Raw genomic sequence first — 27,277 nt, forward strand, 5'->3', positions numbered from 1 at the left:
TCTGTCGCTCACGGCGCGTCTGTTCATTTCATCTGGGTATTCGTTAGTAATACTGTGCTGTAACTCATTGTATGCTTGTCTAAACCGAGTAATATAGCTCTGTACGCTTTCGTTAAACCCTTGTCTAGTGTCTCGTAATTGATCCTGGTTTTCACGGACGGAAATTGCAATATTCGAAATTGCCAAAAAATGTTTCTTTCGATAAAAAGTTAAGGTTAATAGAACTGATAGTACTGAATAGTAGTAGCTGATGTCATAACAAGATTAATAATCTACAATGTGATGACCTTCAAATGACCTTGAATTCAGAAATCTCGAATTCATGTATTTCATCATTTTGATTTATTAAGCTGTTATGTCACGTGTCTAGTAGTAGTGTAGGCCATCACTAAGTTGCAATAGTAAAGATTACCAAAAAACTTCTTATTCAACAAAAAATCAATGTTACTGCAACTTTTTTACATAGAATTATGTAAATGCATTTAGCCATTTTTTAAGGCAGTTTAAAGAGATTATACGCAAATGTGTTGAATGGCAATACTTAAACGCTAAAGATAATTATTTATTTCTCTTTATCTTGAAATCAATTATTTGGAAATAATTTATTCCTGAAGGAAGATTTTGAAATTTCTTTGCAAATAACTTCATTTTCAAATAAATTTGCTTGTTACTTTATTTTAAAAAATTATTTCCCCTTTTTATTTATTAGTTTCAAATATATTATTTTACAAATAAAAAGTGCTTAAACCTATTCTCCGAGTACTTTCCCCTCTTATTTTTGTAACGCATTGTGAAAGTTAGAACCGACTGAAAGGGGCAAAGAAAGAACGAAGAAACTGTTTTGGTGAATATACGGTAGTATAGATATCTATATCATTGGCGAAGCTAGGACTTGCGCGTTGGTTGGTGTTCTGTTTTACTTCCTTGTCGACAACGTACAGTTATCAGTCACGTGGAGAACATCCGCGGCTTCGGTTCGTTTCTCTGATTCTTTCTTTCGTGTTATGTTTAACGACAAGTGACATTGATTGATTCAAGAAAAGAAGAAATTGTGGCACCCAACAACCGGCAGAATCTGACGAAAGTAAGAAGCAATTTAAATTGATGAGCTCATAATATCCATAATAGTCCATGTTCGTTTTTTTCTAGAAAAGCAAGCGAAGAGTCTAATATTTTTAATTTCTTCGTTAGATATATCAATATTTTTCAATCAAAATTACACATTTTTCATTCATCCTATATATTATGCAATTGCTATGAGTATAACTACTTATATTTCAAAAGAACTATAATTAATTAAATAATGAAGTAGATTTTTCGGCAATATCTGTTTTTATACATAGAACAAGTTAATGATCATTCGAGAATAAAACAAGAGATAAATTATTTTTTTATAATATCGATTTCATCATGTGAGCTTCACTTCCGAATACTATTGTAGAATCTCTTATTATCTAAAAAATCAAATTTAGCAAGGATTGTCTTTTTTATGGGCATCTTAATTCTTCACTGTTCTATTAATTTTACTTTTGTGTGGATTTCATGTATCAACGTTTGTTCATATTGCACATTTGTTAATGTTATTTGTCGCGTATTTAATTTACATATTTTAAAGCGTAAAAGCAATAGTGTAAATATATAAAGAAGTACCGTAACTGAAATGTACCTTTATCTCAAAATTTTATATTTCGAACAAATAATAAGAGTGATATGGGAATAAACGAAATATAGTTCAATTATTTAATAATAATTTGTCAAGTATCAAATACATTTTATACGTCTCTTTTTGTATGCAAAACGTATAATTTATACCGTGACACATGTCTAATGATTATGCAAACAACGAAAAACAAAGAAGCCTTTGAAAGAAGAGATTTTAACTTAATACGCAATGAGAAAGAACTTAAAACGAGAACCCCATTCGTGTATTGATATTCATATGTAGCTCTATTTTTATTTTATCTAACTATCGTAGTAAAAGTTATGCATTGAATTTGTAAATTTTGATTAAAGTAGAATTGTTAAATTGCATTTTGCTTGCTTTGACATACAGGAATTTAGTTTGAAATTTAAATTTCAATCAAGAAATATTTTTAAAGATACGTAGTACTAAACGATTTATATTTTTCATTAATATTATTAGTTCAATTCCTATTACAGAGATTTTAATGTAAAGAGTATCTTGAATAGGCAGAGAGATGCATTTACATATTCGTATTAATGAATCGGAACATTCGTGATATGGTTTCCACAAAATGCTATTATTTCTATAGTTTTATAATGCTTTCTTAAAACATTTTTCCTCCATTGAACTTGATTTTTATCAATCTTGAAAGGAAAATATTTTAGAGGACAGAAATAGTAATAAAGGTAAAATAATGGAATTCCAACAATTAACGTGTGTCTACAAATATTTAAGCGAAACTCATTCAATATTAGTAAGCTTCGATATATTATTTTCTTTTCCTTTTTCCTAAAATTGGTACTATTGAAAACATTTTGTAAAATAAAAATTAGCATTGAGTGTATGATAAATATTAGAAATTCCTATATTCCTATACAGTTTATTTATTAAACATATATAAAAGTACACCTCCTTTTTGAATGACTTGTTTATGGTCGCATATTACAATAAGTTATTATTCAACTAAGATCATAGGTTGAGTTTTATAGTTTCTGAAAAAAATATATCGGTCTTAAAAATTCTGGTAATTGTAATGTTTAATTAAAACATATCAGGTTGTCTTTTATAAGACAAGAATTAATACTAAAGTATATTATAAGACATTAATTTGGAACTAATTTATTTAACATCCAAAATATTTAGTTTCGTCCTTCTTATCGGTGATTGGGGTACGTTTGAACGATACAAAACTGTTCCTGGAAACATCCTTCTTTCCTTAGGGAATATTCCAGTACTCTCGGATATTCTAATTTTCTACAAAACAAATGGACAATTCTACACTCGAAGGAAGTTTTGCTATTTTTGTATAATGGCGCTGCTAGGCAATTGTAAAGAAAGAAACATTAACATGAAATATTTCACAGAGGAATACATCAATTAAGATATGGAAAATGAAAAGCTTTGTTCCAAAAGACCATCTTTGTAGAAAAGGAATAATTGTATAACAAAAAGCGTTCGAAATTTGAAATCATATCATGCTTTACTATGATCCATCCTTGGCTTACTTATTTCTGAGTAAGAAAATCTTGCAACAGTTTAAAAATTTGATTCTTAAAATTTAAATGATGAAAATTTCATCGAAGTCGATTAACATTGCAATGAGCTACAAGCGGATAAAAATGATGAAAATCGCAGTTTTTCTTCGCTTCGAAATCCACATATATTTTTCCTTTCAAATAATTCTGTTATTAGGTATAGGGCAGTGAAGACGAAATCTAAAATTTTAAGCGAAACTAATTGTTATAATTACTCGTTATAAAACATCAAAGACGAGATTTTGCAATATTTTTACAATCGAGCTCCATCATAAAAACATAATTATTATTACATTTTATTAAGGGGAATTCTATAATGAACGTTTGAAAAAGCCGTTTCTTTTTTACATTTTCTACAAGAATATAATTTCAAAAATATGTGTGCAAAATCTTATGCATGCACTTCTAATATTAACTAGAATATCCCGTTAAATAAATATATGCTTGTAAAATACGAATATTTAATCTTTTCTCATTTTTATTTATTTTTATTAATCAAAAATATAGTTTTCATAAGGCATTGCCAGGACGGCCGGATTGAATGTTCTAATACTAACGCAAAGCCCAATACATTAGTGATATATATTTGTAATTGAATTATATGTTACAACAGACATGTGTTGCGTTCTTGCAGCTTCGTCAGACTTGTAAACAAAAGATAAACGACTAGCAATCGACACTGACGTATACCTTGCCACATCCGCACAATTATAGGCAGAAATAGTCTGTAGTAATAGTTGCAGTTTTTTCGTAAATATAATATAGGAAAATAAAGCCGACCGACGGTTATATCTATAACAAACGGTTGTTCAAAATGTGAAGCTTTACAATATATTCAGAAATCATCGAAATCGGAAAAGCAGAATAGTTCTACAAATTCACCTTTTAATACAAAAATATTTAACAATATTAATTATTATTGGAAAATGGATACGTTTTTATTAATTTTTATTAAATATAAATATATTCTAAAAATAACGACATTTTAATAAAATTTGGCCGCTACAGTCGGTTGCTAGATTAAAATGCAGACTAGACTGCTTCAGAAGAAGTTGATCGTCAGATACGATTTAGACCTCTTTCTAATCTCACATTGCACAAACGACAAACCGACCGGCCTACAAACATAACATGAAAAAATACAGCATTTTAAATGGGCGCGTCCTAAGTGGTCTTGTGCGATGGAACAACGTTGTATTTATCGCTCAGACTGTTTGAAACTTGATCTTTGTCACATCACCGGATCTGCAGTCAACAGTTTCGCCTTCGATTTAGTGAAACCCATACTAACGCAACAACGAAACTTTTTTGTCTGAAATCTTTTCTTAATACAATATTCGACACATTGGCAAGATTTTATAATCGGGCAGTGCGATAGTATCCATATACTTTTATATAAAATTTACAGTAAGCTAAAACTTTATAACGAGTTTGACCTCATTTTTAAAATGTCTATACAGGGCCCATCACTTCGATCATTGCGCAAGTAATGATTTTAATGAAAAATGTTTTAAATAATAGTTGGATGATTTCGAAGGGGATATAATTTGACGTAATTAGAGCTTTTATAGGACAATGCGTAGAGGATATAATATGATGATCAACCTTATTTTTTTAATTCTTTCGAATATCCTACGTTAGAAAGTGTTGAGATAGCATATTAAAAAATTAACAATTCGTATGATATTTTAAATTGAAATCTTTTTTCCTTCGCTATATTTCTCTACGTCTACCGCTATCGGTAAGATATAAAGAACATGGAAAATCTGTTCCCTGAATGTTTTACAGCTGTGTTGAATATTCATTGATGAAGTAGTGTACGAGTATACTTCTGTAATTTTTTGTTTAGTTTTTACTACTTTTTATAATTTTCTTCCTTTCTTTGTCTTTTATAATTTTTTCAATTTCAATATAATTATGTGTACATAATTTCTTAATAAATACCTAAATCCTACCGAATGACGTTATTATTACTCCATATTTATTAGCATCCATAAGCTTCAAGCAATTTTACAGAATACAGATAAACTGAAATTTGTATTATCAGGATAGCAAGAAAATTTTCGTTACTATTGTCGATTCTATATAAATAAAGTCGTTAAATATCTATAACTTTAAAAATCGTAAAAATTCGCACAGTTTGTGGCCCTACATTATTATAATACGCTATGTATTCGTTATTCTTCGAGTAACCAAAATTGATACTCAACACGTAGCACTTAGCAGTATGAATATGCGGCGAGCAGTATAGACGATTTATGACCGCAATTCACGATTTCTGTTAAGTATTTGGAAAAATTGTTTTATTTTAAATGTTCTCCTCGCTAACATAATCATTGAAAAGAATTGCCTTTTTATGGAATTAAATATTATTGACAATGTCATCCTCACTAAATATGGGAACTTTGCGGGATTAAAGAAGCGTAATTTTCATAATATTATAGAACATTAACAAACTATTTGTTATATTATTAACTAATATAATATTAACTAATATTAACATAATATTATAGAACATTAACATTTTTAACAAACTATTTTTTCATAAACATTTTAGTAATTATAAAATTATAATATATTAAATTAATTAAATTATAATAATTATAAAAGAGAAAATTACTTACATTCGGACATTATTGTGTATAGGTGTATAGGTGTGTGTGTATGACGGAGGTAAAGATGTGGCGGCACTCGGCGACAATGTATATCGCCGAAGCGAAATGCCTAATGAGCCATCAATATCCCAACGGTCCTTACGCCCAATGTTCGAGAAGAATGGGTACATGACAACGGTCACGGAAGCCTAACAAACGCGTGGATAGTGGGGATATTGAGGCGTGACAGAGGAAAAAGAATCGGATCCGATTGAAAGTCAAGTTGTAAGAAGTTCAGTCTTGGAAAGTCACGGCTGGAGTTCGGAAGTAAACTGTCTCTAGTGTAAATAAAGTGTTAAGAAATAAACTCTCTTTTTTATTTTCATCTTCGATTTCTTTTTTTTTTTTTTGTTTATGTTACGTGACAGATGCATGGACACTGTCGCATCATTGTTTTCCGAGCAATCGGTTTATCGGCTATGCACCGTGCAGCTATGTAAAAACTAGGGTTACACGAATGAGACGCGGGCAATTCGTATCACCCGTATGAATCGGGATAGCTGCCTTAGACGCAGCCGCGTACGGCGGTACGGCCGAGGAAATTTCACCTTTACCCAGCACAACCGCTGCTGTGTCTCCTCATTGCTTAGATAAGGGACGTTGTGAATAAATGGCATTGCTGTCTCCTATGCGCTGTTTAGGAAATTTCAAGCGATGGAGCAGAATATTCTGTTTCTGTACATATGATGCTACAAAATTTTTCCATTCGCTATTCCAAACGATTGGGGACTTTTTCATATAATTTTTAGAGGTCAGTTGGAGCAATATTAGAAGATTTTCTTTTAATGATGAACTAACCGCTTCCTTTGTTGTTCTGTTTATTGGCAAATATGTAATATATGTAATCTAATATAATGCATTAAATAATTGGGGATATAATAGAATATGTAAAATCTAATAAAACAATGATCATACTTTCGTATATATTCGTATACTTTTTATGAATATATTACGTATGTTATACGAAACATTTTAAAATTTTATTTTTTAAATTTGTACTGGTAAAATTTTAAACGATTCTAAAAATGTATATCGAAGCTACAAGATATTTAATACAAGTATATATGTATATATTTTGCAGAAATTATTAAAGTATTTAAACAGGCAATCATCCACTATATTAGTAAGCCTCAGTATTCAGATTATCTCGAATATCTTGTAACTCCTACATATATTTTCAGATCGGGTTTATATTTTATCAACATAATTATAGTGTCATATTGCAGTGTCAATAAAATTTCAAAATATTTATAAAACACGTATGATATACGATAAAGGATTGGAAATAGAATATAAGGATGAATCAATAAGAGGTACGATCTAAAATAATTCATTGTTTATTGGTTTGATCGAAAAATGTTTTAAATGAATTATGTGGCATCTGGTTCAAATTCATCGATTGGATACAATTTTGTTTTTTTCTATATCATATTTTCTGAGATAACAAGGTGATCTTAAGTGTTTTAAATAGCACCGTATATATTTTATAACATTTTTCGATCAAGCTAGACATTCTATAAAAAAAGCTATATTAACTTATCTATATTAAAAATCAATTAGTTTGGCAGATATTTTAATTTTAATTTGTCAAATTTATCGCACGAAGAACAAAGCCAACCAAGATCACCCAAACTCACATAATCTAATCTACATCATAATCCGGCAGCAATATTGAAAATTCGAAAAATATTCGAAATTATTCAACTTAACCTATTGTAACTTGAATTTACGACTCTTTCTGCCAATGAATAGTGACAATGGTTTTTATAACGAGTAATTTTAATAGCTGACTTTAAGATAAACTACTTTGATAGACTGAATTATTCTACAAATAAGTCGAGGCCTTTCTTATTGCTTTCCTTCGCCACAAATATTCACAGAGATTATAATTTAAATCGGCTTGTCTGGCTCTTCCTCTTTGAAGACATAAAGACTCGATCTCCATCGAGATTCAATTGTCTGAGTATTGACCCCAGTTTCGTAATTTATAAAGTTAGCAGAGTGATTGACGGATTAATTTCTCTCTAATTAATTATTATTCGCTCTTTAAGCAGTCGTTCTTCAGCAATGGGGAAAAATCATTGTAGTAAAATATGTTTTTTGATAATCGGAATCAACGTATCATGATCTTGTCTGTTATTAGAGCACATCTCTAGATGAAGTTGTTTGCTCTTCATGTATAAAGCACCAAAAATCTATCGGTCTACGATTACGTGACCTCTTTTGCATTTTCGGTGGCCAAATTTCATTTCATTAATTTCTACAATTCTTCCCTGTCCGCCAATTAAATCGTCAGTACTAAGCATTGTAACAGTTGTTGCATGCACACCTCCCTGCAATAAGAATAGATTTCCGCGATCGATTCGCACGAAGCATGAACCTACCTAAGCTTTGAACTTCATTATGAGCGTTTTCATATTTAAATCCGCAGGCAAAGTAGGCCTTATGATTGATAGCATTATAATAAGTCTTTTATTGAAATTTTATTGTAGTCAAATAACGATTTCTTGATCATAATACGATCCATATTGTGTTTATGATATCTCCATCGCATACCAATGCGTGTATTGACACGTTTGTATTATCGATAACTTTTTATTAATTTTATATATTATTTGTCATCTTTTGGACATTTTCGTATAGATAGCAATAGTCCCATATCTTATGAGCAAGAAATGTATCTATCTCATGTCACTAACATTTCTAAGACGAGATATTCAATGTTCCAATGAAAGACAAGGAAAACATAAAGAAAAAGACATAACATTGTTTTTTATACGATAAGTTATTTGTCCATTAAAATGTTGTACATTAAAGCTAAAATATTTTTTAAACTAATCATTTTATCCAAGTACCATAATACTTTTTTGTAGATGTTGAGGTTATTAGATGTATAAACTGAGAAACGCGTGGATAAATTGTAAGGTAGAAAATATATTTTAATACAGAAGTGTAAGTACAAGTAGGAATATAATTTGAGCTGGTCCAGATCCGCACGCTAGCAGTGTTACCCTATAACTGGAAACCCCGAAGCCCTTGTAGCATCAATCCACATCAAAGACCAGGACACACACAGCGGGCAAAATGGCAGCTAGATGTCTGCACACCCTTGGCGCGTATCCTCAATAGCTTTAAGGACCCACCATGGGTCTTGGCATTTTCATAGTTAAGGTGCTTCAGACCAAACAAGTATCTTTGTTTCAGGTTTCCTTTACATTTATTGTTTGCTACGAGTTGACACGGGAAAGTTAATTTTCCTCACGTTTGGTATCTTCCGTTAGCAACTTTCTCTCGAGGGCGGCTAAAACCCTTCCTGGTCCACCAACCTTCTTATTATCCAATCGGAAGCGGTGTCTACTGCCCTCACTTTCCTAACCAATATATTCTCTATATTGACGGCGAAAAACTGATTTCTGTTTCGTTAATCCTAATTCTTTCGACTCCTCTCTTCTTCTCTTTTAATTTCGGCAGCTAACAAACGTTTAAACCAATGTTCTGCATGCCTCTTACTATTATGGTCTCCGTCTCTGTGATTGCTTCTTGCTTTTGGCATTTAGCATAAACCAAAACTGTTTGTAACAATAATACTCCCTGTGGCAATCAATGTGGCTTCGCAAGTCTTATCCAAAGACAGGCAGATGTTTCTACTAGCCGTGGGAGGAGAAATGCGATAAACCCAAAGGCGTCTTCTATTATTGAAGGCGCCGTAATCCGCGCGATTCTTTCAGCCGCGACGGATTACTGATTACAACAGCAAATAACCGTTTTCCCTTAATACCTTGAATTTAAAGCGTAAGAAGCAAGAATGAATATTTCAAATAGTTCAAATTATTTACGACAGTGATTTCTGCGGACAACCTATGTAGTTTCGCAAATCTTGTCCAAAAACGAGCAGATATTTCCGCTAACAGTAGAAGGAGAAATGCGATAAACCCGTAGGCGTCTTCTATTATTGAAAACACCGTAATCTGCGCGATTCCTTCAGTCGCACAAGTTAGAACAGCGAACGGTCGCTTTAAATGTTTATTATTTTTAAAGAAAGCCTGATTAAATATACAATAATAATTCTTGATTGTTGACAGTAATAGTTAACGCCCAATTTATTCAAACGATAAATATATTACAAGTCCGAAATTTTTAGAGAAGAGAGTGTTACAATGTGTAAAATTCTCACCTTGTTTATATATACTGTCGATGGCACTTTGAAAATATCGCACTAAACTGTCTAATTATAATTGTTTGAAGACTGGCTTCTTGATGTTAACTCTGACTTTTAAAACTCTAAACTCTTCTCTAACTAAACTGAACTCAACTAAATCTCAATTCAACTTGATATTAACTCTTTCCATCATTAACTCTTTCTAAACCAATTCTTTACTCAACTAAACCTTGCTCTAAGTGGCTACGCTTATTTATACTAAAACCATCATGGTATAATTGCCACGTGACGGTTTATTCCATGGTAACGCGGAGTTTAGCATGTAATTATTTCTGTGGACGCTGCGTCTTCGTTCCTCGCGTTCATCGTTCTTGCTAAGTCCTTCCAAAAGTATTAGGGTTTCTTGTCTCCGCTGATGTGGCTTTCTTGGAAACGTTGAAGCTATTTCAGGAAGTCCTTGCTGCTGCATTAATCTTGCAGTTTTAATTTCTGCTGATGATAAGTCATATTCTCCTTAATACACGGTTACCTTTGCTGATGCCGATACTTGATCCTTTGGCGCGTAGCAATTGCTTATCTCTGCAAATGCTGCGTGGGAAGGCCGTCGTCTCTAAATTTTCGTTGTCTGCTTATCGTACTGGGTATTATCGTGGGGAGAGCGCACGCAAGATGGTGTATGTCAGCGGACGTCTCATTGCCTAAACCCCAAGAAAGCAGCAGGGCACGACCTAATAGGCCATAAAGCAATCAAGGAACTTCCCATAAAAGGGATCGCACTCATCACATCGATTTTTAATGCTATCCTTCGCCTTGAACACTATCCTAAGGCCTGGAAAATCTCACTGATTACCCTCATCCCTAAACCCGGAAAACCGATATATGAAACTAGCTCCTATCACCCAATCAGTCTTTTACCTACCCTGTCTAAACTATTCGAGAAGATGCTCACGAATCGACTCCTTCCACTCCTAGAGGACGTGCAAACACTCCCAGATCACCAATTCGGCTTTCGGAAACAACATTCAACAGTAGAGCAAATCCATCGCATAACCCACATGATCAGACAAACCCTTGAAAAGAAAAAATATTGCTCAGCGGTATTCCTAGACATCCATTCGACAAAGTATGGCATGAAGGGCTACTATACAAACTGAAAAAGATGCTACCACACCCCTACTACTCCATCCTAAAATCCTGCTTAACCAATAGACAATTCATGGTTAAATGCCTAGACGCCACTTCCACAACATTCCCAATAGAATCTGGCATACCCCAATGTCCTCGGACCCCTGCTGTTCTCCATCTACACTGCCGACTTACCTATATCAAATGAGATAATAATAGCAACATTTACTGACGACACAGCGCTATTAGCGACCCACACAGACCCGGTAATTGCCTCATCCACTCTCCAGCGATGTCTCGACTCCATGGAAAAGTGGTTTCATAAATGGGGCTTCAAAATTAACGAAAAAAATCCTCACATATAACCTTCACGTTCCGAAAACAAACCTGCCCCCAGGTCACCATCAACAACACAATAATTCCTAGCAAGGACTCAGTCAAATACCTGGGCATGACCCTGGACAGGAGGCTAACTTGGAAAAATCACATCATAGACAAAACAAAGCAACTCAAAGACAAACTCAAGAAATTCTATTGGCTCACTGGCCGACGCTCCAACCTAAGCACACAGAACAAAATTAGCCTCTACAAGACCGTAATAAAACCTGTCTGGACCTACGGAATCCAACTATGGGGAACAGCAAGTAACTCCAACATTGAAATACTCCAACGCTTCCAATCGAAAACGCTAAGATCCCTAATTGACGCACCTTGGTACGTAACCAATGAAACAATACACCGCGACCTCAAGATACCCACCGTCAAAAAGGAAATAGCAAAATATAGCGACAGATATAGCAAAAGAGTCAACAAACACCGAAACCCCCTAATCATTGGGCTACTTGATACGACGGACCAAATTCGTAGACTGAAGAGGCACTACCCACTAGACCTAAACGCTAGATTCAATTAGTTACCTAAATTAAGTAATATTCACTTATTTATAACACTCACTTATAAATTATACTTATCTATAATAAGTATTAACTTATTATAAATAATCAGCCATGTCACTGCGCCACGCCAGAAAAATTACTGAAAATTCTCAACGCGAGAATTGATTGTAATTTTAATAAATAAATAAATAAAAAAAAAGGTCCTTCGGACCAAGCGAGTATTTCCTGTCTTAGATTTCTCTTTACGTTTATTGTCTACCACGTGTTAGCTTAGAAAGTTGGTTTTCTTCACATCTAGTATGTTCCGTTAGCAACTTTCTCGCGAGGGCGGCTAAAACCCTTCCTGGTCCAATTTATTGGATATTATCCAATCGGAGACGGTGTCTACTGCCCTCACTTCCTGAACCAAAATTGTCATCAACAAATCCGATAGTCCCGTGTCCTTAGACACACCCACCCCTAGCCTTCCTCAGACATGGTGTCGCCAGAAAAACTCACTTATTCTGTATCCTTTAATAGTCAACATATCTATACCGGTCTCTATCCTTATAACAGTCGCGTACTTAATGTATCGTTGTAACTAAGTCTTACATAACGTGGTTGGAGTGAATTGTGATATATGTTAATTCAGTGTGTGTTACATTGTGATTGCTGAATTCATAATAAAGTTTAATTAAAACAAAATTAATAGTTGTGTTACGGCTCAGCTACTTTTTATTTTCATTAACCAACCCCAAAAATTACGTGACACTCTCGTCGATACATTGTATATGATCCGGCGGGCAAGTAAGACGATCTGCCTGCGACACTGTAGGACCGCGAGCGACAGTTAGAAAATACAGCCTGTGGTAAGCCTCGTGGCGTAACAGTGGATTATATAGTCTATTCGACTCAGTGAGTCAAAGTTGATACAACACTGAACAGAACTTTAGTTTTGATTTGTCAATGAATTTTTGTTACTTTCGTATTTATTACAAGCAAAAAAAGAAACATTTACAATATTAACAAGTTGGTTAAATTACTTTTAATTATGCAATATGTTTATGTAATTTAGATTTTATATTCTGTGGAATCAAACTAGATTAAATTAAATAAGGCTTCCTTACTATTAGATTAAATAAAAATTTCTTGAAGACAACTCTGTTCGTGAATTCAAATTTGCTAAGTTTGAGAAATTTTAGGTGAAGTATATGGAACGAATGGGAAGAATTTTACGTGGCTGCCGTAACTCTATCATGAGAGAAACTTATTTAATTTTGTCTATTCGGTTGCTGCAACGATGTAACTACTTCTTTATTGAAAATCAAGATCAGAAATTTTGATAACAACATCGCCCGTACTTTGCAACACAATTAATTTAAATTTTAGAGATTACACTTTCACGATAATTAGATGACATATTCTAGGTTTTTGGGCTTTGTATTTTTATAAATATGGTGCGCTGTACATTTTCAAACCTTCTCTGAAGAATATATGGTATGTTCACGAAATGTCGGAACAAAGCAACAGACTAATAGAAATAAAAACAAGGTTGGAACCCAACGAACCAGAAATATGTCAATTAATTTTATGTTAATTATTTATCTCATGCCTAGTACCTATGCAATTCTTGCTAACTTTTCCTTTTCGTGATCTCTTCTCTTTATAAGTTCTTCTAATTCAAATGAAGATATAAAGAAATTGTTCTTCGTATTTTTTCTCGTTTTGATCTTATGTTAAAACATGATTCAGAAGCTTATAAAAGATAGAAATGGTGACAAATTTATGCAACGAGATTTAGAATTTATTTGAAACATTTTTCTTCAACAATTTCATCGAATATTCCAATTTTTTATTCGATTCAATCATTATTAACAAAGCAGTTTAATTTATAGTTTTATAGTTTAGCATCTTTAATTAGTTTTAATCGCTACAAAATATTTCGCGGTCTGAGGATTAAACTTTTTTTTCCTAATATATTTCCTATCTGTTATTATTGAAAAAGGAGAGGAAACGTAACTGTTTTTGCTTGCATCTATAGTTTACACACGGATAGAATTTGGCACAGTAACAAAACCTTCTTTCAGTTCCATACTCTCATATTCATTTTAAAGGAATGTTAAAAATTAATTTTTGCGCAAAATTCCTGGAGTTTGATATACGTTGGTACGCTACTACAGTGAGGAAAACGAGAGTTGAAAATTCTGAGGCTGTATGTTTTATATGATTTCTGTACTCAAAAACGAGAGGTTGAAGCTTTTTGTAAATCAAAATAATGTTTACAGATCATTTAAATTTAAATGTTAGAAAAATGACATTTTACGCACTAAATTAATATTGTATAAATTTTCACGGTATTTAAGGGCCAAACTTTGTCGGTACTACGGATATTCACACAATATAATCAAGCAAAGCAGGTTATATTAACGTTTAAAATCTTATTAAAAGTTAGAATTAAAATACGAAGTACGAAAGAAAAAGTAATAGATTTGCAGCTATTACGCTATAAGACAAGAATAGGTTTGCGACCAATATAATAGCAGCTGATGTAATAGAATTGCGAATATCTGAAATAATAGATAGACAAAAATATTTGATTAATTAAATTTTCAGATAACAGGACAACCACAGTTCTGATATTAAAATTGATAACTGAAATTAAAATCTGATATTAAGATATAAAATGATAAAAAGAAGATATCAAGAAAATTGTATATTTTTTTGCCTACTGAGTTGCATAACTTTTTTGTACGCAAGTAATTCTATAGAATTACGTTCTGTTTGTGCTTCAAATTATCTAAATCTTTTTCTAAATGCCTTGAATGCTTCGGCATAAGAAGAAGCATCTTTATTTTTGTTGTTATTTCAGGTTGTGCAAAAATTATGTCTACACGGTCTTCTATATTAGAAACTTTATAAACGATGTTGATTTATGACGGAATTGAACATACAGATTATATAAAAGTTGGTGAACAAATGGAAGAATGTAGTATTCATCAAAAGAAGCAAAGGAGTCGTAATAAACATGTGTTCAAAAACTGTTAGTTTCGGAGTTACGAGATGTTTAATATATAAGATTATACTATATAGTAAAACAGTTGCTCAGTTAAGTTAATTAATACAATGAAGCGGAAACTGCTGTTAAGAGATACAACAAATGGGGATCTTTCGATATGAGCATGATTCTATGAAAAAAGCGACCAGAAGTTGTATTGAATTGAACGTATGGTTGAACATAATGAATAAAAATACGTTCAATAGAAAACTATTCAATACAAATACAAAATTGTGAAGAACATATGTTATTGGCAAGAACACCTTATAACTGTAGGAATGTTTATTATAAATTAACAGAAAAGAACAGTATGATAAACACAATATTGTAACACTCTCGCAAAATTGAATATAATATCGCACTTCATGAATTCGCTTAACACTATTTCTACGTCTCAGCAACTTCTCTCGATCACGATTAATTCAACTCTGACCATTACCATTACTGTAACAAACCCTGGCAACGGTCATAACACTCCTTGACAACATTACCATACCTTAACAACGTTTATAAACAATCAGCCACGTCTTTCGCTAACGTCACACCATCTCACATAACTCAGAAAATAGTGGTTTCAGAACTCATGTTTATTAACACTTTCTTACTTATTTTGATGAGTACTATAAGTTCCTATTTATTCCCAACTTATCTATACCCTGTATAATCTCTTACTAGTTCAATTAGTATCGTGTATTTTTCTTTTTTTTTTTTTTTTACTAAAATTTCGTGTTGTAGCAAATTCTTTTTGCAAATATGGAAAAACACGCTATTCATATAATAATATTCGTAGGAGCACGTCCTTACACTGACAATGGCAAGCGTGCACAGCTTCGTAATCAGTTAATCGTCGAGGCTTTGGGGATAAACGTGTATCGATGAACTTACGTATATCGTTATCGTACAAGGATCGCGTGTTATTTCCCGTATAATTTCCATTTCCCATTTGGACCTAGTACGTATAACATAGTTTAGTCCAAGAGAAGGAATTGATTATTATTAGAGGAAAATAATCAAATATGGAATGGTATACGTAATAAGGAATAGAACAGTTTTTAAAAATCTGACAAGTAAATGTTTCTCAAACGGCTACAAGCTATCTCACCCCTTTACTTTAAAAGTATTTATTTTGTCAAAAACATGTTTACAATACTCAATAGAAGAATATGGATCAATATGCAAACTTTGTAGTAGAATTTGTAATACAATCAGTCGGAATTGCTTTGCTTGCAATTGTATAATGTGAAGATGCTCATTTGCATAAGATCTGCAGTTAAACAATCTAGATTGGAGCTTACAATATTGTAAGCAATTTTCTCAAAGTACCCTGTTTGTATTCAACGTAAGATATATGTATACTTACCCGCTTCCTAGATAGCATCAGATATTGCATTGATACATAGTGCGTATTTGACTTGAATTTCACTTTATTATCTATTATGCACTCATTGTAGATAAACAAATGGTAATCTTAAGATGATCATTGAAAGTGAGTTAAGTTCGGATTTTAGGAAGTAAAGATTATTCTGATGTTGGTACTAGTGTAGAATGAAGAAATTTAAATTAATTAGAAATTAGCAATTATTATATTGTGATTTACATGTATTTATATGTAATTTATAAAAAATTCTTTAGTTTTTTTATTTATCATTTTTTTATTTATCTTTTTATTTCTTTTTATTTTTTAAAAATAATTTATAGAAAAAAATGTGATTTTGTTGATTCTTGACATTCTGTGATTGAATTCTCGTTGAAGCGATTTTGTTGATTGCTGCAATTCTGTATGATTCGGTCTAAAAATTACCCATTTCTGTATCCTTAATACTTCGTTGTGCTCACGTTATGCTCTTGGAAGGGTGACAAGGACCTAGTGCAGTGTGTACATCGAGGAGCGCGCAGCCTTATTGAATATTCGAGATGGGTCCAATTATCGGGTCTGAGTGGGATGCTAATAAAGCATCAGCAAATGTTGCTGTGGTTATCTCTGTTAAGGTTGGTAAATCGACAGTGTAGATGGTGAACAGCAGAGGTCCGAGGACACTGCCTTGAGGTATGTCAGATTCTATTAGGAATGTTGCGGTTATAGCGTCTAAGTATTTAATCATGAACAGCCTATTGGTTAGATATGATTTTAAGATGGAGTAGTAGATGTGTGGTAGGATTTTCTTTAGTTTGAACAAAAGCCCTTCATGCCACACTTTATCGAACGTCTGCTGAGTGTCCAGGAATACTGCAGAGCAATTTGCTCTATCGTAGAATGTTGCTTCCGAAAACCGAATTGATAATCTGACATTGTTTTCAAATCCTCTAAGAGTGGAAGTAGTCGTTTCGTTAGCATCTTCTCAAATAGTTTGGACAAAGTGGGTAGAAGAATAATTGGGCGATAAGAGTTTAGTGTATTGATTTTCTAGCTTTAGAGATCAGAGTAATTAATGACATTTTCCAGGACTTACGATAGTATTCAATGCGAAGAATTGCATTAAAAATAGAGATAATGAGAGCAATCCCTTTTGTGGGAAGCTCCTTGATAGCTTTACTACTTATCTGATCATGTCCCGATGCTTTCCAGGGATTTAGGCGAGGGATTAATTCTGTAACTTCTAGAGAAGTGAAAGGTTCAATAGGAGGAGACATTTGGAAGGGAGAGTGCAGATATTTTGTTATTTCCGCGGCAATATTGGAGGAATGAGGTTTGAATACGTTAGATAGGTGATTAGCAAACAGCTTGGCTTTTTCTATAGAGCTACGTGCCCATCCGCCTTGCGGATAGCGAATTGGAGGGATTATTTGCAGGGGACGCGTGAGTTTCCTGGAAGCCTTCCATAGTGAGTAGTTGGAGTCAACTGTGAGAGACAGATATTTTTGCAAACAAGATATTTTTGATATTTTTGGAAACAATCATTTTTATAGTTTTTAATGATTTTGGTTACATTCCTAGTTACGTTATTTAGTTTGCGTTTGTCCTCAGGTGTCTTATGCCATACTCTTCTAAGTCTACGTTTTTCTGCGATTTTAATGTGTGATGGGGGCATTCATGTTTATTGATAGAACTCTTAGTAGGTGTGGAAGAGCAGATAGCGATGCTGGTGTTTAAGTATTCCGTGGCTGTTTCGATATCTTCATTTGTTTTTAGGAAAATTAAGGGTGATGTTGAATGATTAAAAACTATTCATGTCAACGCCGTTAGCCGCGCTGGAAGCACTCGTTCCCGGCCGATCACGAAAGTTAAGCGGTCTAGGATGGGTGACCGCTCCGAGAGGCGTTGACGAAGAGGAGACGTGCCGAAGCCATTTTTCGTCCTTGGAGTTTTGGGCCCCTCTGGGGCGCTGGATGGTCGAAGCACACAAGGCAAGCCTCCGGTGAATATCAATAAGGAGAGACAGCGCTAGGGGTAATCCCCCCCCCCCTCTAACGTCAATTCAATAGTCAGGAAATATTAGGACTAGCTAGAACAAGAGAACGCGTGAAGGGGGTGCAACTGAAGTTAATTCATAAGAGGTTCCTGGAGCACCCCTGTCATACGCGTAAGATGGTCATCGTGGAGTTTTAGTCGGTAAGACACTACTCTGCTGTTACGCAATTACTGCAACAGCGGAGTGTCCATGAGGATTTCTCCACGTACAAAAAAAGAAAAAAAAAGTATGTGGGTTCATATGTAGTGAGACTGTTGGTGTTTATGCTATTCAAGAGATTTTTGCCTCTTACTGTAGTAAGCCTGCTGCCCCATTGGATATGTTTGGCGTTATAGTCTCCTCCAGCTATGAATCGATTACCCAGAGCATCAAGGAAGTTATCAAAGTCTTCTTTAGAAATGGAGTGTCTAGGAGGACAATATATTTCTGAAGTGGTGATTGTACCATGACAGTCTTCTATTGCTACGTTTGTTGCTTGGAGGTAGTCTTTCTGGAATGATGAAAGTTCGTACTGCTTAATGCTTGATTTGATTATGATTCCGGTGCCGCCGTAGGCCTTTCCGCTGGGGTGTTGGATATGGTAGAATTTGTAACCATTTATTTTCAGATAGTTTTTGTCGGTGAAGTGGGTTTCCGATACGAGCATTACGTCAATTTGCTGGTGTTTTAGGAAGAGTTCTAGTTCAAATTTGTGTTGCGCTAGACCGTTGGCATTCCAAAGAGCTATGCGTGTTGGTTTTATTTTGCGTCGGGGCGTATTTATCCATGATGAGTGTTAATAATGATAGTAAGTTATTAATCTGTTCTGATTGTTTTTCGATTAATTTTTCGAGTCTAGAGAAGTTATCTGTGTTTTGTGAATTGGGAACACTATTTTGAGAATGGTCTCTATGGGTTTTCGGATTGTTTTAATTTCCTTGTACTGCTTAGGCATAGGATATTGAAGTAGTAGAGAATTTTTGAGGACTAAGTACTTGGTTGGTTATCTCTTTGGCTCTGGGTTTAGGGTACTTATTTGTGTACAAGGTTTTGTAGGCTGAACAACCTTTATAGTTCGCAGGGTAGTCACTTTGACAGTGGATGCACTTCGCTGGAGTTTCCGGTGATTTAATGCACTGGTCAGTGTGGTCTGTACCTGCACATTTAACGCAGCGGAAGGTTGGTTGCAGCATTTTTGCGTGTGACCGTATCTTTGGCACCTTTTACATTGTACTATCTCTTTTTTTATAAAAGGAGGTTCGAATTTGACTATTGAGTTCATTAATCGATTGATGTTATAAATTTGTTTATTATTTGGCTTTTGTTTTAAGTCTATAGAAAATAAGGATAGCGAGTTTTTCGAGATTCTATGTTTTATGTTGCTGATGTTTGTTACTTCGTGGCCATATTTTAGGAGTTCGGTCTTCAATTCGTCCAAGTTAGCTGAGTGGTAGATGTTGCGTAGTACCACTCGAAAAGGTCTTTCTTGTTTAAGTTGATACGTGTGGTAGTTTGCGTTCAATATTTTTAGTAGCTTTGTTAGTTTTCTATTTGAGTCTGGATTAGTCGACAGAATTTTGACTTGGTTGTTGTTTATTTCAAGTTTGTAATCCTCTTTGTTAATATCTTTCTCAGTGGACTTTACCGTTGTTTGAATGTCGATGACATCGTCAATGAAGATAGGTGGGCGAGGGGGATTTTTACGTGTATTTTGGTTAGTTGGTGTTTCAGCTATGTCCATGGAGTCCTTTGTGGATTCTAGTATTGCGTATCTATTATAGGTAGTTACATCGCTTGTTGACTATTTTAGCTAGTGTTTGCGTTTGTTTTAACTGTTTCTAGCTTACGCTTTTTAATGCTTTTAGTGTCGATTGTTACGAGGGATATATTGTCCTTTTTCCACGGAGGAGGTAGAGCGGTGCAGTTATGGTTTTGCTCAAGAGAGCCTGGTCGAGATACTTGGGCCATCATCGATCTAGTTAATTCAATTTGAAATAACTAGTCGAGGGGCTATGATTCGGATCAAAGATTATGAGCGTTGGATTTTCTACTAGTTAGTTAAGAAACACTTGGATTAAGTCTGTTTCTATTCACTTTCGACGGATGGGCGTCACGTGTTTTTTTGTGAACTTCACAGCGCACTAGACTCACGTCTGCACGCTTCGGCACTCAACAGGAAATGTCGAACAAATACAATCGGATTGAATGACGACAATTGCTTAATTACGGCTATGAGTAGAATCTAGATTATAATGTTAGGGGGTTTTGCCAAAGTTCCAAAGGGAAGGCCTCGGTGTCCTTTCATCTCCGATATATATATGTACTTTTGTGTAGTTTTACTAAGCACCTGTTACTACGTTTAGCATTATCGAGTCGACGCAAAAATAAAAATTGTAAATGGCAAGGACACTAAAATTTCGAAAGCTTCGAAATGTGTATTCTTAAACATTATAGTGATAGAAAAAAATACATTATTGGCTATATATTTATATATGATTAATAATAATGATACGATATAATTGTACAAGGTATTCCAATCTTTTTCATAAAACAAAGTCAGAGTATTCTATGTTTAAAAATAACAAAAAACATCATCTACTTATTTAAAATTTTGTTGTTGTATTTAAAAAACTTATTAAAAAGGCGATAAAAAACAATACGAAAGAACAACGAGCTAATAATCTGCCGTTCGATAAAGAATAGAATCAGATTAGTTAAGAAATGCAGAAGTTAAATTTGTTATATTAATAGTTCCTTTTTCATTTTCTTTAGTTTTGATGTCGCGTGTTAATTCTTGCTGTGTAAATTTTTCTGTTTAAAGTTTGCCATAGACAATGTAATACCAGGTGACCTTGAGTCACACGCAATTAATTCTGCTCTATTTATTCATTGTTCAGAGTAAAACAGTAAAATCGAATAAAATATTTTAAATTTTGGACGAGAGGTTTATTGGGATATGCACGTTACAAGTTTATACAATAATCTGATTTTTTTATTAGGATTATCATACAGAGTACTCCAGGAGAATATTGAACTTTATCAACAAGTTTAACAAATTATTCTGTATCAAAAGAGGTTTATACAATGTTTGTGGACTGTTGGCCACACGTTTTCGAGTTATTTGAAAATATAGATGCTACATGTTATGATCTTTGTGGGAATTAAAATAAATAAATAAAAATAAAATAAAGTAAATAAAGTCATTGCAGTTCGATTTATCCAGTAATTACCACTGATAATTTTGTAACTAAAATAAGCAAATGTTTTGTAAAATATTTTTTATAGAAATTGAGTGTTGTTATTATTATTTGTCAATTCTCTTGTTTACCTAATTGATATTGGACGTGTACTGAATATTTACACGTTTTACTAAATATTCGCATACCCCTTTTATTATATGTGATTCAGATGATTTTATAAATGTGTACAGGAGGTTGTTATTTTTTAATATTACTTTTCATTTTGCATAAAAAATCGAATTAATTGGTATATAAAAAAGTATTTGAACTCACCAAAAACGGTACCAATGACAACGAAATTTCATTGAAGAAATGATTCTCAGAAAATGTTTGTTCCACCACTACATATACCTTATGAAATAGTGTAACTTTGTCCTAAGGATCTTTTTTATAAAGCCATAAATAGAACGGAGATATTTAGATGTTACCATTTTAATGACTCACTCTGTATAATAAAATTCGCGACATGTATTAGATATTAGTATTTATTATAATGGCTTTGACAGAAACTGTTAAAAAAATTAAATTACAGTTAGCCTTGTTTAAAAAATGTTAGTTATAACTTATGCATTCAAAAATACAAAATTCCATTGGTTTGTATAATTAGAAATGGGCAGCTTATATCTAAAATATATAGTAACAGAAACATATAAATTTTAACATTTCGCTTATACAACGATTTCTCAATACATGTTTAAGTTATTTATATTATTGTAATAACTTAGCTTATATTTCTTCACATATTGAAGATTATGTTTTTTCATGAAAAAGATGCTAATTAGTAATTGATTATCAATGGCAAAGAAACTTGATTATATCTAGTTTCCTGATTAACGAATACTGGTTTCCATGAAAATTCATGTTCGTCTAAACATGACGTATGAATTAAAAATTTACGATTAACTAACAATTACAATGTTTCTCTGCAGATATTTGGGAAATTATTAATAAAGCATTAAACTTTAATTATTTACTGTGAAAGTAATTGAATTTCTTAATAGTGAAATATTATTTTAAATCTATTTAAACTTTGGATCATTTCCTAAGAAACAGATGGTGTAATTTCGACCAATCGCGGGGAGACGTAATCGCGAGGAGAGACGTCAACGGGGGTCGTAAATCCCCATTACGATTATAACAATCGATACCACGAATTGATCGATCCCCTGATTTCCGTTGAGATAATAAGGGGTGATTGAATTTGTATAACACTGGGATTCACAGTATTATAAAGTATATATTTCCAACACTTAGTTACACTGACGTAGAGAAATAAATAGTTAACAACTTGTCGCACGAAGATGCGATAGACATATACGCTAGAGCAGGGCTCTTATAATGGAAATTAATGTGTCAATGGACTTAGCACTGTGATATGTTTAGGAGAGAAGATGTATGTTCGACAACACCGAGAACCGACAAAAGATGTGCGTGAAGTATGCGACTCTCGCGCTATGTGTAGACTGCCGCGTTAGGCGTTAGTTGGTAGACTGTCTGTCGCTCTTTTTTTTAATACGGAAGAAAAGTTCGGTGTGGGTGTGCCCCTGTGCCTAAAGAACGCGCATTCGTTGATCCCACTTTCGTTAGGAAAAGTGAGGGTAGCGATCCGCGGTGTCGATTGGTCATGACCTGCACTACTGCTCGAAGGGATGAGTAGGGAATCTCCTACCATCGTGGTGCGTAGATGACTGTGCGCGTGAGAAAAACCTAGCTTGTTTTATTACAGGGCTATTCGGATTTTCCTAATGGGTGCATACCCGCTTTCTCCGTGTTTTTAAATGCGACTAATAAACCCAAGGACACCTCTAAAACCGACTGTGTTTCGAGCATATTTTTAAGCTTTAGCAATTCTTCAAGACAATCGGATTGAAGACATATGGCGAAACAATGCAGGGAAGTGAAACTTAGGTTTATTGAGGGTCGAAGTGACGTTACGCAGGTCGGTTGTTGTCCGGTCGCGCGGGCTGGCGTGCAGATGTTTTAGGCGGCGTAACAGATGGTGTATTAACTTTACTGACTTTTAATATCGTTCCCAGAGAAACAAAATAAATCCATCATTTAGAATGCTATTTAAATCTTTTTATCTAAACTAACTTTTAAAGCAACTGACAAACAGTTAATTTCTTTTTAAAATCACTTTAAAGCAATTTATAAAGGCCTAATTTAATTAAAAGTTAATTTTAACCAAAGTGAACATTCATGTTAAATTAAATATCAAATAATAGAACGAATACTGGATATTATTAAATTGGAGGTACAATTCATATGAGGGATAAATTTATTCGATAAAAATAAGTTGAAAACGCATATTAAAAATTTTAATCGCATAGCAGTTAAATTTGATAAATACTTTGTTTTGTTTATTTGAGACGTTCCCACAAAATAGTGGTGTGTAGATATTCTTAAAAATCTTCAAAGTGAAATTCATACAAAAATGTATTATTTATTTACATTTTTGTGAAGAAAATTAACAAATATCCAGGAATCAGCGGAATATCTATGTAGGTATTCGCACACGTCCAAGGATATTATAAAAATTATCTCGATTGATCGAAAATTAGCTCGATTTCTGAGTATTCAAGAGTAAACATTCACTGTTTAATATGCCTGTTAATTGGCGGATATTTAAAGTAGATAGATAATTAATTCCCCTTCATCATAAATTGATTATCCTATTACGGATTACTGAAAAATGCAAATCCTAATTCATAATTTCACCCTGAGTTCATTAAAATTTATAAAAAGGGAACAATATTTAGGAAGACATAAGTAATACATTTTTGAGATTGTCTCGAGAAATTAATTCCTCATAGTCAATCATAAAAGTCTGCATACACCTATCGAGCTTTGTGTATTTGACTTACAATAAAAACCAAAAAAGCGCTTTTGTCACAAAATTACATATATATAAATGAAACCATTATTTATTTATTATTGCTTAGTCCGTGCCTTTCGACTTTGGACCTTGGAACTGTCGGTTTTACGTATCTTATACCTATTTCGCTTCTTATACAGGGTGGTTGGTAACTGGTGGTACAAACGGAAAGGGGGTGATTCTACGCGAAAAAGAAGTCGAAAATGTAGAATAAAAATTTTTCGTTTGGGGCTCTGTTTCCGAGAAAATCGATTTTGAATTTTCGCTCGGTACGCGTACGGTACGTTATAACGAATGTCACTGTAGATCGTGTTAAAAAATATTTTTTTTAATTTAAAAAAATTTTCATTCTATATTTTCGACTTCTTTTTTCGCATAGAATCACCTCCTTTCCGCCGGTACCACCAGTTACCAACCACCCTGTATATCCACCTTCCCACTTATCCACTCTATTATATTGCACTCCCTTAATTATTCTATCTCTAAAAAATAAAACTAAAAAAGAAAACTAAATACTAATGACTAAAAAACTATTGCAACTTTGGGCTTTTGCCTCCTTGCCGTGCTTCCTTCCTGTCGTTCCTTCCCGTCTTGTATTGTACTTCTCTTCTCTATTATTACTTTTGGATCGACCTTCTCCAGTTTCATTTAGTGTTTTTTCTATGTCCTTTGGTCCTCTCGTTATTTCACATTCTTCTATTACATGTCTCAGGTCTTCTTCTTTTCTTTTACATAGTCTGCATCTCAGCAGTTCGCTGTGGAGTGCCGAAGCGTGCAGACGTGTCTCCAGTGCCCAGCGTAGTTCGAAAACAACACGTGTCGCCCAAACGTCGAAAGAGAACACAGCTAAGTGCCCCTTACCCCCTAGGGAGAAGAAAATCCCACGCACCTAACCCCAACACGAATACTAGCCTCACAGCCTCACGACTAGTTGTTCATTTCGAATTAACTAGCTCGATGATGGCCCAGCAACCGCGACCAGGCTCTCCGGAGCAGACTCGCAGCTACCCCGAGCTACCCCCCCCGTGGCAGAAGTGTAGCAGAACTCTCCGCACTAACGACGCTAACACTACAAAGAAGAGGAAAATAGAACCAGCAACGCAAATAAACACACACAACAGGTTCGCCGTATTGGAATCCTCAAACGACGCCATGGAAATCGTAGAACCGCCATCAAACCAACACTCACAGAGAATCCCCCCTCCCCCACCAATTTTTGTGGACGACGTCATTGACATACAGACAATGACCAAGTCCCTAGAGAGAGATACCAGCAAGGAGGAATATAACCTTAAGATAAGCAACAACAAGGTGAAAATACTACCGACGAACCCAGAAGCTTACAGAAAACTCACCAAGACACTCAGGACCCTGAACGCCAACTTCCACACCTACCAACTTAAACAGGAAAGGCCTTTCCGGGTGGTCCTACGAAACATACACCACTCAGCAGATATAGACGAACTAAAATACGAACTCTCAAAACTCGGCCACGAAGTCGTCAACGTAAGTAATATAAGGCATAGAGTCTCGAAAGACCCGTTATCCTTATTCTTCCTAGACATTAAACAAAAACCGAACAATAAGGAAATATATAACATCAGTCGCCTAATGAACGCGATAGTAAAGATCGAACCACCGCTCGTGAAAAAAGAAATAGTGCAGTGCAAAAGGTGCCAAAGGTACGGTCATACGCAGAAATACTGCAACCATACTTTCCGCTGCGTTAAATGCGCAGGCTCTCACTCCACTGACCAGTGCGCCAAATCACCGGAAACCCCAGCGAAATGCATCCAAGGGGACCACCCTGCCAACTACAAAGGCTGCCCAGCATATAAAACACTATACACGAACAGGTACCCTAAGCCCAGAGCAAAAGAGGTATCCAACCAAACACCCAGCCCGTCGAAATTCACGACTACCCCAACCCCCTCAACCAACCAAACGCACAGTCCTACCAAATTCACGACTACCCCAACCCCCTCAACCAACCAAACGCACAGTCCTACCAAATTCATCTCCACCTCAACCTCCTTTGCCCAAGCAGTACAAGGCATCCAAAATAACCCGAACAGCCAAAGGAACCTTCCCCAAAACAGTGACCCCAACCCACCAAACACAGACAACTCCTCAAGGCTTGAAAAGCTAATAGAGAAACAATCGGAGCAAATAAATCACTTGCTATCGCTACTAACACTCATCGTGGAAAAATTAGCACGCCCCGACTCAAAATAAAACCAAGGCGCATAGCACTCTGGAACGCCAACGGTCTAGCGCAACACAAACTTGAACTAGAACTCTTCTTAAAACACCAGCAAATCGACGTAATGCTCGTGTCGGAAACCCACTTCACCGACAAGAGCTACCTGAAAATAAATGGTTACAAATTCTACCATACCCAACACCCCAGCGGAAAGGCCCACGGTGGCACCGGAATAATAATCAAAGCAAGTATTAAGCACTACGAACTCCCATCATTCCAGAAAGACTACCTCCAAGCAACAAACGTAGCAATAGAAGACTGTCATGGCTCAATCACCACCTCAGCAGTATACTGCCCTCCCAGACACTCCATCGCCAAAGAAGACTTTGATAACTTCCTGGACACCCTGGGCAACAGATTCATAGTTGGAGGAGACTATAACGCCAAGCACATCCAATGGGGCAGCAGACTGGTTACAGCAAGA

Source organism: Bombus vosnesenskii, unplaced genomic scaffold, assembly GCF_011952255.1.
Source record: "Bombus vosnesenskii isolate JDL3184/JDL3185 unplaced genomic scaffold, Bvos_JDL3184-5_v1.1 scf7180000013753, whole genome shotgun sequence".
NCBI lineage: Eukaryota > Metazoa > Arthropoda > Insecta > Hymenoptera > Apidae > Bombus > Bombus vosnesenskii.